This window comes from Phoca vitulina, unplaced genomic scaffold (genome assembly GCF_004348235.1).
Source record: "Phoca vitulina isolate PV1807 unplaced genomic scaffold, GSC_HSeal_1.0 scaffold2, whole genome shotgun sequence".
In the NCBI taxonomy this organism is placed as follows: Eukaryota; Metazoa; Chordata; class Mammalia; order Carnivora; family Phocidae; genus Phoca; species Phoca vitulina.
The window spans coordinates 18,321,845-18,333,950 of NW_022589705.1; the positions used below are offsets into that span (position 1 = coordinate 18,321,845).

Genomic DNA, 12,106 nt, shown 5'->3' on the forward strand with positions numbered 1-12,106 from the left:
GGTAATTGCCACCTCTGCCAATAGAAGATATTTTATCCATTTTATGTTAGTAAAGACTATAATACATTAGGCAATTTCTTCATGTCACACAGCCATGAAAGTGCAAACTGAGGCTCAATCCAGGTAAATCCACTTGCTACTCTATCGCATTATGTCTTAACACAACTCTGACCAACTTCTCTGACTTAAGGTAATAAGCAATAGGGAGTAGTAAGAGTAGTAATGGGTTGGGACACTATCAAGTGAAGTGCCTAATGAAGCCCAGATGTTACTTTATCCTGTTTTAAGTCTCTAAGCTTTCTCAGCAATTGAGAAGGCTGAGTTTCATTTCTATTGCTTTCTTTTCTACTTTTGTCCCCTGGGACATATCATAAGTACCACTATCAAAAAGGTCAAAAATTTGGGATGCCTGAGTGGCTCAGTCGGTTAAGTGGCTGCCTTTGGCTCGGGTTGTGATCCCAGGTTCCTGGGATTGAGTGCCACATTGGGCTCCTTGCTTGGTGGGGAGCCTGCTGTCCCCCTGCTTGTGCTCTCTCTCCCCAACAAATAAATAAATCTTTAAAGGTCAAAAATTTGAGGAGATAAAAATGCAGGGACTACCTGTTGCATTCCATTGTTCAAATTTCTCTCCTTTTCAGCCTGAACCTGTATTTTTAAACTGTAACAGCCAGGGCCTTTTCCACTGCAAGTGACAAACGCTTAATTCTTCCTGGGTTATATTACAAAGGGTATTTGATTCATATTAACTGAAACACTCAGGGATATCAGTTTCAGGTATGGTTGGATCCAGGGACTTAATAAATTCAAGACAGTCTTTATTTCTCTCTGTCTCTGTCTCTATCTCTTCACTCTATCTCTTGGATCTTTTTTGCTTTGTGTTGCTTTCATTCTCAAGACAAGCTGTTCCAATGTGTTGACAAAGATGCTTAGGAGTACCCAGACTTATATTCCTCAGAACTCACATTCTGTTTCCAGTTAAAATCCCAAGGAGAATTTTGATTGGTCTGGCTTGGTTCATGCCCCTCAATGTGAAGAATACAATACCCTGATTGGCCAGGCTTGAATCTTAACGGTTACCTTTGGAGCCTGGGAGTCAGTCAGCGCCATTCAACCACATGGACTAAGAAAGGGGATCTGGAAGAATATCTGGGCAGATTAAAAACAAAAAAAGTCAACTACATAAAGTGAGCCGTTGCCTTCCCGCCCCACCTCATATTACATAATGAATGTTTTCTAAGGGAGCTCTTGAAGAACCTGGGTCGAGAGGAAGCCGAAGAGGTGGAATAGGGAGTGGGAGGTAAATACAGAAGATAATATTAAACTGTGTGACTGTTGGTTGTGATTCCAAGATTTTGCAGTATCGGTGACAAAGAATATTTGTATTTTCTGCCTAGTTTTAGTTCAGTGTTAACGAGAAATAATTTCATTCTCAAACCTCAAATGATGCAGTGTTGATAATTCAACTGATGTCAAAATACAAATTACTAGCTTCAAAATTTTCTATTCATCTAATCTTTCTTAAAGTTCTTGCATGCTAATCTATTTTTGCATGCTAATCTATTCACTGGCTTTGATGTTTTACACATATACTGGTGTATTGATTATGGGCAGAAGGAAAAAGTCTAAGTTAGATTTTCAAAGCCCATTTCTATGAAAAAACAGAAGATGAATAGGATCTTATGGCTTACCATAGGGATAGTTATCAAGAGAAGAAGAAGATACACATTTCAATTTACCTGCCACATCCTGCAAGAGATCGTGGCCACCAGGTTAGTCTTAAAAGATTCCTTCCAAATTCTGCAGCAAATGCCTCAGCCGTTCTTCACAGTACCTGTGTCAATCTTTTCTCTTTATTTAAGCACCTGCACAGACGTCTCCCCAGGCCTGTTGTATTAAGCAGATAGCTCCTAAGGTCTTCAGAGAAGACAAGGTGATTCAACCCAACGATCTTTCATTTCTCCCCTTTTCACCTCGAAATCTCTATATTCTCACACTTTCCCTGTTTTTCTTTTTGAGGAAGATGTGATTCTCCAGCAAAAATCAAACTTCCTACTCTCTATTATTAATCCCATTTCTTCCTCCTGATCCTTGCTTTATGTTTACTCCACGGCCCCATTTTGATCTTTTAGTCTCTTCCTCACGTGTAGAACTGTACCAGATGCACTCCTCTGGCACACTGGTTAAGATTTATTTCCAGTTCCTCACGGAGGACTTACTAGAGACTGATCCCAGAACTCTCAGCATATTTACTTTTTTTTTCTTATTGATGAATGTGTCAGGGTCATGTTGTATGTCCATAAGCCTGTTTCCTTTTCTTTTTGGGCACACAGTTAAATATTTTCCAGCCTAGCCTGCAGTTAGGTAGGGCCATGTAATTTATTTCTAGCCATTGGAATATGGGTAGAAGTGATGTAAACCAGTTCCAAACATAGCCCATAGAACCTCCCAAGAGATCCTCCAGACTCCTTCTCTTTCCTTTCTGTAGCAACCCTGAAGCCTTTATGTTGAAGATGGGAGCCACACAAGATGGAAGGAGCCAGCATCTCCAAATGACTTGGTGGCACAAAGCCTCCCCACCACCACACCCCAGCACTGATTGGTTTGGATGTGATACAGGTGAAATAACTTTTATTGTTTTAAGACACTGATACTTTGAGATTAATCTGCTATTCTAGGTAGTAATAACCCTAATTCTGAGCTGTCCAATGCAGTAGTCAGTAGCCACATGTGACTAAATTTAAACTTAAGTTTAAATTTAAATTAATTGTGGCTATTAAGCAATTGAAATGTGGCTGGTATAACTGAGAAGCTGAATTTTACTGTATTTTAATTAATGGAAATTTAGATGTAGAGAGCCACATGTGGCTAGTGGCTACCATACTGGACATTGCAGATATAGAATATTTCTATCACCATAGAAAATTCTATTGAATAATGCTGCCCTAATAGAGAGAACTGTTCTTATTTTTTTAAATAATCTCCTGCCCCAAGAAACGCTCTGCTTCACTAAAACTAATTTCCCTCTACCTAAAAGAAGGCTCGAAAGATTCCTTTCTTACATAGTTACCTTTACCTGCCAACAAACTCTTGTCCTATCCCTTCCTGACTTTGCCTACCTTCTTGAATGGGTGGTCTTGAATTCATTGCAATCTGGCTTCCTTCCCCCACTGCTCACCTGTAATCAGTGTTCTTGGCAAAAACTTGGCCACATCTCTCTTCCAGGTGTCTCCTAAATTCTGCTCTCTGATCCACCTCTCTCCTGAGCTCTAGGCACCCATTTTCACTCTTTGGCATCTCAAGGTCACCATGTGTTTCAGTGATACCTCATCAGAGAAACCAGGTCAACTCTGAATTATTTATGCCAAACCCTGAGATGGCTCATGTTATTATTGTTATCCCCACAAAATAACCACAGCTCTTTTATGTTCCGGAAGGCAATTACCATTTAGGCAAACACTGAAGGTAGCATGAATCTTTGACGTTTGCAAGCTCAGAATGAAATGGAAATGAATTCATGATGAAGCAATTCCAGTCCCGAGCAGGAGGGCTTTAACGACGAGCTAATTCATGTGCTGGTCAGACCGTTGTGAGAGAACTCTGGGCCAGCTCGCTAAAACTGAGCAGGAGAATTTGGAGACAGTCCAGAGGAGAGCCACAAAACCGAGGCGTGACAAGAGGAATTGCAGCTCTGTTATAAAGAGGCCATCTATATCAGGCTTGTACTGAGCATCATGTGCAATGTTACAACACAAAGCATTGGGAACAGCTGTTCTGGGCCTTGACAAGAGACAGGACAGAAGAGATGAGAACAGGTGTGAGATCAAGAATTTAGGCTAGCTAGGGGGCGAAGTCAGGACGGTGAAGGAAAGATTCACGCTTATCCCAGGCTGAGGAGGAGGCCAAGTCCCCTCCGACTGGCCGCCCCAAGGCCTCCCCTCACCTGCATTTCCAGAGGAGCCGGCTGACCGTGTTAAACTTGCGGTAAGCTACAGAAATTGAAGTTTGCCCCAGCGGGCTCCTTAATATGTTCCAAATATGTGTTAAATAGTTCTAAGAACGTGGTAAAAAGAAAAGTTAAAAATATCGAGGTTTATGAACTCTGTACAGAAGTTGCAAGAGTGCAGTGATCTGGAAAAACCTAGCAAATTCATCTCCTGCAAAAATGAAGCCAGCGTTCAAACTGCAGGAACAAAGGCAACAAAGCTGATGGCAGGTGTAATTAAGTTAATGGCAACTACAGGGATGAATAAAATCAGAATGACTAACAGTTTGAAACATTAGTTATGCAAATGCAACACAGAGGAGTCCATAAGCTAAGTCGCCACACTAATAACTCTAAACCAAGGGCTTCACACATTACACAAGAACCTGGCTTTGGTCCCATTGTGTTTCTGGCACAAGATTAGAAGGGCCCCGTTGCTTCATATGTTGCTTGGGCAGAGCAGGACAAACTGTCACAGGGATGGCATAATTTTTTAAAACCACCATGGTTATTTACTGCACTCGTTTCTCTAATAAGCTTGTGAAAATTAAAAATATTGATATATAAATGTAATGCATTCGAATTCCGAAAGATTTTTTTTTTGTTTTGGTTTGTAATTCTTTATAAATACATTAAAATGTCTCACAGCTTCTATCTTTACTAGCTATTACAGGTTTAGTAATTGCATAGTGTTTGCGGAAATGTGAAAAAACAATGTTTGTAGTTGCCTCTTAAAATGTCTACAGTATATCCCCAAAAGTTGGGTCAGTATCCTAGAAACAAAATTTTGTGTAATTCGTGTAGACTTATCCAGTTACAGAATTTAAAATTCAGTGTAGCTTTTATTTCTGTAGAACTAAAACGTAGTGCATAAAAATAAAAGCAGAAGCAACATATCTTTTTGTTATGTGGCCCAAAATACCTCATTCGACATACAGAAAGCCCATGCAAATTTGTGTCATTACTTGGTATTATTCTTTGTCTTCTTTTTTCCTTTAATTTCTTTCCTTTTCTTTTTTTTAAAATAATCTCTACACCCAGCCTGAGGCTCGAACTCATGACCCCAAGATCAAGAGTTGCATGGTGTACCAACTGAGCCAGCCAGGTACCCTGTTTTGTTTTTTCTTTTGAAACAAGACTGTAATGACTTTTATTCTGTAGTCCTCTCATTTGAGATTTAAATTGCCCTAGAATGTTGCATAATATTCTGATTACCGCTGCTTAGGTTTTATATTTCATGTAAGAATATGGCACCAACTTATTCCTAAGAGGGATTATATTTTGGTCACTTGTATTTTGCTTGCTAAATAACATATTGGTTACTTAGACTCACGGCATGCTTTTCTCAAATGAAGATTTTGAAATCATTTCCAATGACCTTCTAGTTTCTGGCCAATTCCTAGTAGACTATGGAATAAATGATTTTCATACACTAATTCTTGTGTCTCCACTGTTATTTGGTTTAGGGAAATGATGTGTGTGTATCAGAAATGATTTTGCACTGTTTTCATTCCTCGTTAAATATATTAACTTTTGGTTATAAAACACATATTTAATAATAGAAAAAAGAAATAATTAGCTAAAATTAAATACTTTCTCAGCCAATTTAGTAACTTAGGTATTTAAGTTATTAGAGGCTGAAACTCTGTGGGGTCATGTGAGACCAGCTAGCACCTGAGAACTTGAGCTCCAAGGTAAAGGTATTTGGTGTCTAACAGTGTTTCCTATCATCTCCTGAACAAATGTCCCTGTTTTGTCAGAGCAAGTGATGCAAGTTAGTACGTAGCTGCAACTTCCTAATGTAAGTATCAAAATGTGGAAAACAGTGACTCCCTAATATTTGGCAAGTATGTTGTCTATTATTCAGGAGTTTCTCTTTCCTTGTGTACACACACACACACACACACACACAACCTTAATGGAACATTTTCACATAAAAGAATATCAGTGTTCCAGAAAATTCTACAGCTAAACAAATCAGTTTTAAAATATTCTTGTCTTTAAACTAATCAAAGTGCAATTACAGAGGCTTCAAATTCTTTTTTTTTTTTTTTTAAGATTTTATTTATTTATTTGACAGAGAGAGACACAGCAAGAGAAGGAACACAAGCAGGGGGAGCGGGAAAGGGAGAAGCAGGCTCCCCGCTGAGCAAGGAGCCCGATGTGGGACTCGATCCCAGGACCCTGGGACCATGACCTGAGCTGAAGGCAGCCGCTTAACGACTGAGCCACCCAGGTGCCCCCAGAGGCTTCAAATTCTATCTTGGAAAGAGAATTCTTAACATTGAAAAATTATTGATTTGATGAGGGCAAGTCTCCTATTTATGTTTCTTGGAACTCTAGTTACATAGTGTTTCTGCTTCAAAGCCTTCCATTCTGAAAAGTAACAGTTTATTAAAAGACTCTAGGGAGTCATAAAAAGAGCATTACAGATCAAAACCCCGAGGTAATATACTCTTTATTTTCCACTGTTTTTCCCTATGTTCCTTTTTTTTCTCTTGTTCTTATTTGAATAAATGGGTCACACAAAGTAGATGCTTGTATGCTTGATAGGATTACTTATAGTACTGTAGTCTTGTCAGAATTTATGGGAAGAAGCTTGACTAAATGATCATTAGTTCTGTTGTTCTATTGCACTTTGTAAAAGATAATGCTCAGGATGCCTGGCTGGCTCAGTCAGAAGAGCATGTGACCCTTGATCTCAGGGTTGTGAGTTTGAGCCCCATGTTAGTGTAGAGATTATGTAAAATAAATAAACAAATAAACTTTAAAAAACTTTAAAAAAATCATGCTTCTAAAAAACAGAGTAATAACTATCTTAGTGTTTTGTGTTTAAAACCATTATCTTTCTCTAAATATATGCCTATGTATTAACACAGGTTATGATGGAATAGAGTGAAAAGGAAATGGAGCTATCTATGTAGCCTGAATCTCAGTCCCCTGCTACTTTTACCTCTCTTCCTCCCTACCTCCATTCACTGCCTCTCTAAAGATGCATTAAGCAATAATAAAAATTGCTTTGATGTTTTTGGTGTCCACCTACAAATATAATTTTCTGTAACTGCCATAAACTTATTATTTTTAAAAAGATTTTATTTTTATTTATTTGACAGAGAGAGACACAGCGAGAGAGGGAACACAAGCAGGGGGAGTGGGAGAGGGAGAAGCAGGCTTCCCACTGAGCAGGGAGCCCAATGTGGGGCTCGATCCCAGGACCCTGGGATCATGACCTGAGCCAAAGGCAGATGCTTAATGACTGAGACACCCAGGCGCCCCGCCATAAACTTATTTTTAAAAGGAAGCAGAATAACCCAGTGGTCAAGGTCTGGGAGCCAGATCCCTCTGAGTTGGAATTTAGCTCAGCTATTTTCCAGCTGGATAGCTTTGATACGTCCCTTACTCTCTTTAAACTTTGGTTTCTTTTGTGCATTAAATAGGGATGCCTACTGTGATGGTTAATTTTATGTGTGAACTTGACTGGGATACCTAGACATTTGCCAAACATTATTCTGGGTGTGTCTGCCACGGTGTTTCTGATGAGATTAACATTTGAATCCATAGACCGAGGAAAGCAGATTGCCCTCCCCAGTGCGGGTGGCATTATCCAATCAACTGAAGGCCTGACTAGAATAAAAAGGCGATACCCTTTTCTTTCTTGTAACGTGGTATCATGCACATTTCGTCATATCATGAACCACCTTTCTACTTTCAGTTTCTATGATTTTGACTAGCTATTTCATATGAGTAGCATATACAGTATTGACTGTCCTTTTGCAATTGTTTTATTTCACATAGGATAATGTTCTCGAGTTTCATGCACGTTGTAGTGTGTGACAGAATTTCCCTTTTTAAAGGCTGCGTAATATTCCACTGTATGTATATACCACATTTCCTTTATCCATTCATCTGTCAATGGATGTTTTGGTTGCTTCTGTCTCTTGGCTATTGTAAATAATGAAGTAGTGAACATGGGTGTGCAAGTATCTCTGAGATCCTGCTTTGAGTTCTTTTGAATGACATTGTATTTGTAATGTGCTTTTATATACCCACTCTTACCTGGCCATCCCACTAGGTGCTCTTCTACATTTGTTTCCTTTTTCTAAACACAAGTGCTGCAATTGTACTCAGTCAGGGCCATGGATTCTGATGAACTATATCCCTGTGGGACCTCAGAATGCAAGCCTCAGCACCAAGCACCTGACAAACACACAATGTTAGAAGGAAAAGATAAACCAATTTGTGTAGCATTATAAAATGAGATACCTAACTTTGTGTGAAGAATGAAACCATTTAAGATGAGCTCATTTACCTTGCCTCCACTGTAAAATTGCCTTCTCCTTGATTTTTGTCTTCATGTCAGAAGAAAACCCTTTCAGAGTTAGCTAACCTTCTTCCTATGATCATATGGCAATCATCTCCATTCCCATCTTCCCCTTTCTTGGCTTTACTGTTGGAGGGTAGTAATAAGAACTAACCTTTATTGAGTACTTACTCCTCTCAGGCACTGGTCCAAGCTCTTTTGTATGTTAACTCATTTAATCCTCACAAAAGCCCATGAAGAGCTCCTATTTTTATCTACATTTTGCCAATAAGAAACTGAGGCACTGAGAGATTAAGTGACTTTTCCAAGGATATTCAGGTATATAAAGATATAGGCCAGGGCTTATGGCAGACAGGATGGAGGTGACCTTAGGGCAGCACTTAGAAGACACAATGAAGACTCTATCCATTGTTGGGGTCCTGTGCACAGATTTACAAGGAGTTGATCTGGGCTGCCATGGGCCCTGTCAGGTGAGCATGCTGGATTGATATCTGTTCTAGCCCAGCAAGCAGCTAAGTTAACCTCAGACCCCACTGACATTCCTGTGGTTGTCAAGAATCAGATAATGTAACATTTTGATCCAGGAACGTGACGGCATCATAGTAGCGGTGCACAAAATGGCCTGTTGACATCTCATATCAGTTCTCCAGCAGCCTGTCATAGGGGTTCAATCCTACCTATGTTAATTATCTTATAGAACTATGAAAGTTCCAGCAGTTAGGCCATTTGTTTATGTGCACTGGGCAATTTTCTGTTAATTTTAGAGTAAGCTTCTTTGGGACACTCAACGGATTGACTTATCAAAATATTAGTAAGAAAGGACCATGTTTTGTTTTGTTTTTTTTTTTATTTAAAGATTTTTTTTTTTATTCATTTGAGAGCAAGAAGGAGAGAGAGAGAGAGCATGAGACGGGGGAAGGCAGAGGGAGAAGCAGGCTCCCCACTGAACAAGGAGCCCGATGCGGGACTCGATCCCGGGACTCCAGGATCATGACCTGAGCCGAAGGCAGTCGCTTAACCAACTGAGCCACCCAGGCGCCCCAGAAAGGACCATGTTTTGAAACATGGTGCAGGTCACTTGGTTTATAGAATTTTGTTATGTTCAATAAATCTGGTTGGAGGAAGAGACAAGTATATAAAAATACAGTGGTGGGTACACAGAAAATTAAGCAAATAAAAAAGTACACTTAACTACAGAAAAAACCACAAAGTACAAAAGGAAAGGAATGTAATTATTTCTATTATTTGGATCAACTATGAATAATACTTACATAATAAACACTACTGATTTAACAAAAATTATGACAACTATATTGGGAGGATGAGAGGAGGGAAGGTATACGGTAGTGAGTAGGTGGTTTAAGACCACAGGACTTTCATCTTTTTTTTTTTTTTTTTTTTAAGATTTTATTTATTCATTTGACAGAGAGAGAGACAGCGAGAGAGGGAGCACAAGCAGGGGGAGTGGGAGAGGGAGAAGCAGGCTTCCTGCTGAGCAGGGAGCCTGATGCGGGGCTCCATCCCAGGACCCCGGGATCATGACCTGAGCCGAAGGCAGACGCTTAACAACTGAGCTATCCAGGCGCCCCAGAATTTTCATTTTCTATGTATGAAGTCAATAGATGGCTCTGAAATTGGTATATGAAGAAATAGCAATATAAGCATATTTCTGGAAATAAAACAAGAAAGAGTTAAAATAGTTGTGTCAGTTTCTTAGATCCAGATGACAGGATTCTGCCAGGCATGTTTAAGTAAGAGGGGATCTTAGTTCATAGAACAAGTCCTGGAACTATACCACAGAACTGGCCTGGGAAGGGGGCTGCTATGGCTGCCCCCAGAACCAGCTGCATTCGCTGAGGTCAGGAAACTCAATCTGCTAAAACTAACCCCAGAATATATTGCCTCTGCTGTACTTACACCAGCAAAAATGGACTCTAGCCACCCAGCTGATTTCCTCACATTCTTTGCTTCTAAATCAAAGTACATGAACCTTACTCATATTCCCCAATTCTGTAGCAAGGGAGGCTGGGATTATCCCCCTAATTCTACTTTGGTAAAGTGGGGTTCACTAATGGGGGGTTGTCAAACTATGGAGAGGGCACTATATAGTGTCTTGTCCCTTCCTTCTCTCACATGCTATGTCCCCAAATCACTGAAATTCTGTCTAAAATCCTTCATAAATGGTTCGTAAATCTATTCACTTTTTTCTACTTTCCCTGCCATTTCTCTAGAGTAAGTCACTTCAACAATTTCTCAGTTGGTCTCACTTTGTATGGTATTGCCTCAGAACATGGGAAATAAGAAGCTAGAAGAGGGAAAGAGAGAGCCTTGGGATTTGTGGGTTTTCTAGAAATACTACCAAATTAAAATTTAATTGTAGACAGTGCCAAAGGCAGAAATACATCTAAATTGTTTCCAAAGAGACAATTTAGTACTTTTCTTAACCAGAACAAAACTCCCCCCTGCACCTTCAGATTGCCTTATGAACCTATTCAGGAAAGCCATGTGGTGTGGGGTGGTGCAAACTCTCTGGACAGGGAGGTTAGAGTTCAGGTTCTGTGACCTTCTTTACTCTTTCTATGGTCTTGAGCAGCCCCATAGCTCTCTGAGCTAATTTGTTATAAAAGCATTAAAGAATTTCTATGGAATAATCAGGCATTTAAAAACACTAAAATTGCCAAAGTGTCCAAGTGACTAAACAAATTATGATCCACCTACACACCAAAATGCTATGTAGTCATTAAAAAGAATGATGTAACTCTAAATATACTAATATGAAACAATTTCCAATATAATCTGAGTGGAGAAAACACAGTATAGAAAAATATATGTAGTATGCTAGCATTGTGTATGTCTGTGCATGTCACTGTGTGTGTGCTTTTAATGGATATGGGCATATTTATGTTTGTAAATTCACAGACCGTCTCTGGAAGGGCGCACAAAAAGTGACAATAGTGATTGCCTTCAGATAGGAGAACTAAATGGCTGGAGGCGGGGTTAGGTGGGGATTCAGTATCTTTTGAATTTTGTTCTTTGTACTTATATTACCAATTCAAAGACTAAATACAGGGGCACCTACGTGGCTCAGTTGGTTGAGCATCTGACTCTTCATCTCAGCTCAGGTCTTGATCTCAGGATTGTGAGTTCAAGCCCCATGTTGGGCTCCATGCAGGGTGTGAGGGCTACCTTAAAATAAATAAATAAATAAAATGTATAGCATTAAAAAACAAAAGACAAAAAACCAAAAAATAAATGCAAAATTTTTTAAAGAACCTGGAATTAACTCCTATCTATGAAGGCTGAAGAGATAAAGAATGAGAGAGAATTAAATTTGAGGCCTGGGTGCAGTGGGAGCTTGGAGCTTCTCTGTTACCCGTACTTATCTACATCTTCACTTTTCTTATTTTGTGAAGCATTTTACCTTTAGTTTAAATATTTACAGATCTATGGTTTACCAAGTAGGGTTTTTGTTATGCCATAAAAAAAATTCTCATATTTTCAAGTTTCTCTGCTTGGAATAGATGCATTATATTCTATTAAATATGCAAAATGTGTAAGTCATGAAAAGTAGAAGGACTTTCAATAGAAGGTTTTTTTTTCAGGAGTCTAGAATTAGTTATGCCTGAGAGTTTTATAATGCCTGTGTGCAGCATTTGCAGTGGGCAGAATGCATGCACATATGTTATCTATCACTTGATCCTTTGCACAGGAGCTCCATGTGATACTTGCTATTCTCAGCTTTGTCCAAGATCTAAAATTAGAGCTAGGCTAACATTACATTTCACTTGATTACAAGTCTGACC

General features: G+C 39.3%; 1 protein-coding gene across 2 annotated transcripts in view; it reads left to right on the forward strand.

Annotated features, from left to right (window-relative positions):
• Positions 1 to 5,059, forward strand: part of DBT (dihydrolipoamide branched chain transacylase E2) — a 55,076-nt gene extending 50,017 nt beyond the window's left edge. The window contains exons 12-13 of one of the 2 annotated variants that reach the window (XR_004301609.1): positions 2,486 to 2,616; positions 5,024 to 5,059. The gene's annotated coding sequence lies outside the window, so the exon portion shown is untranslated. Of the gene's footprint in view, positions 1 to 2,485; positions 2,617 to 3,222; positions 4,481 to 5,023 lie in introns of those variants that run through there. The other variant, XR_004301608.1, reaches the window with a different exon arrangement.
• Positions 5,060 to 12,106: the final 7,047 nt, after the last annotated feature.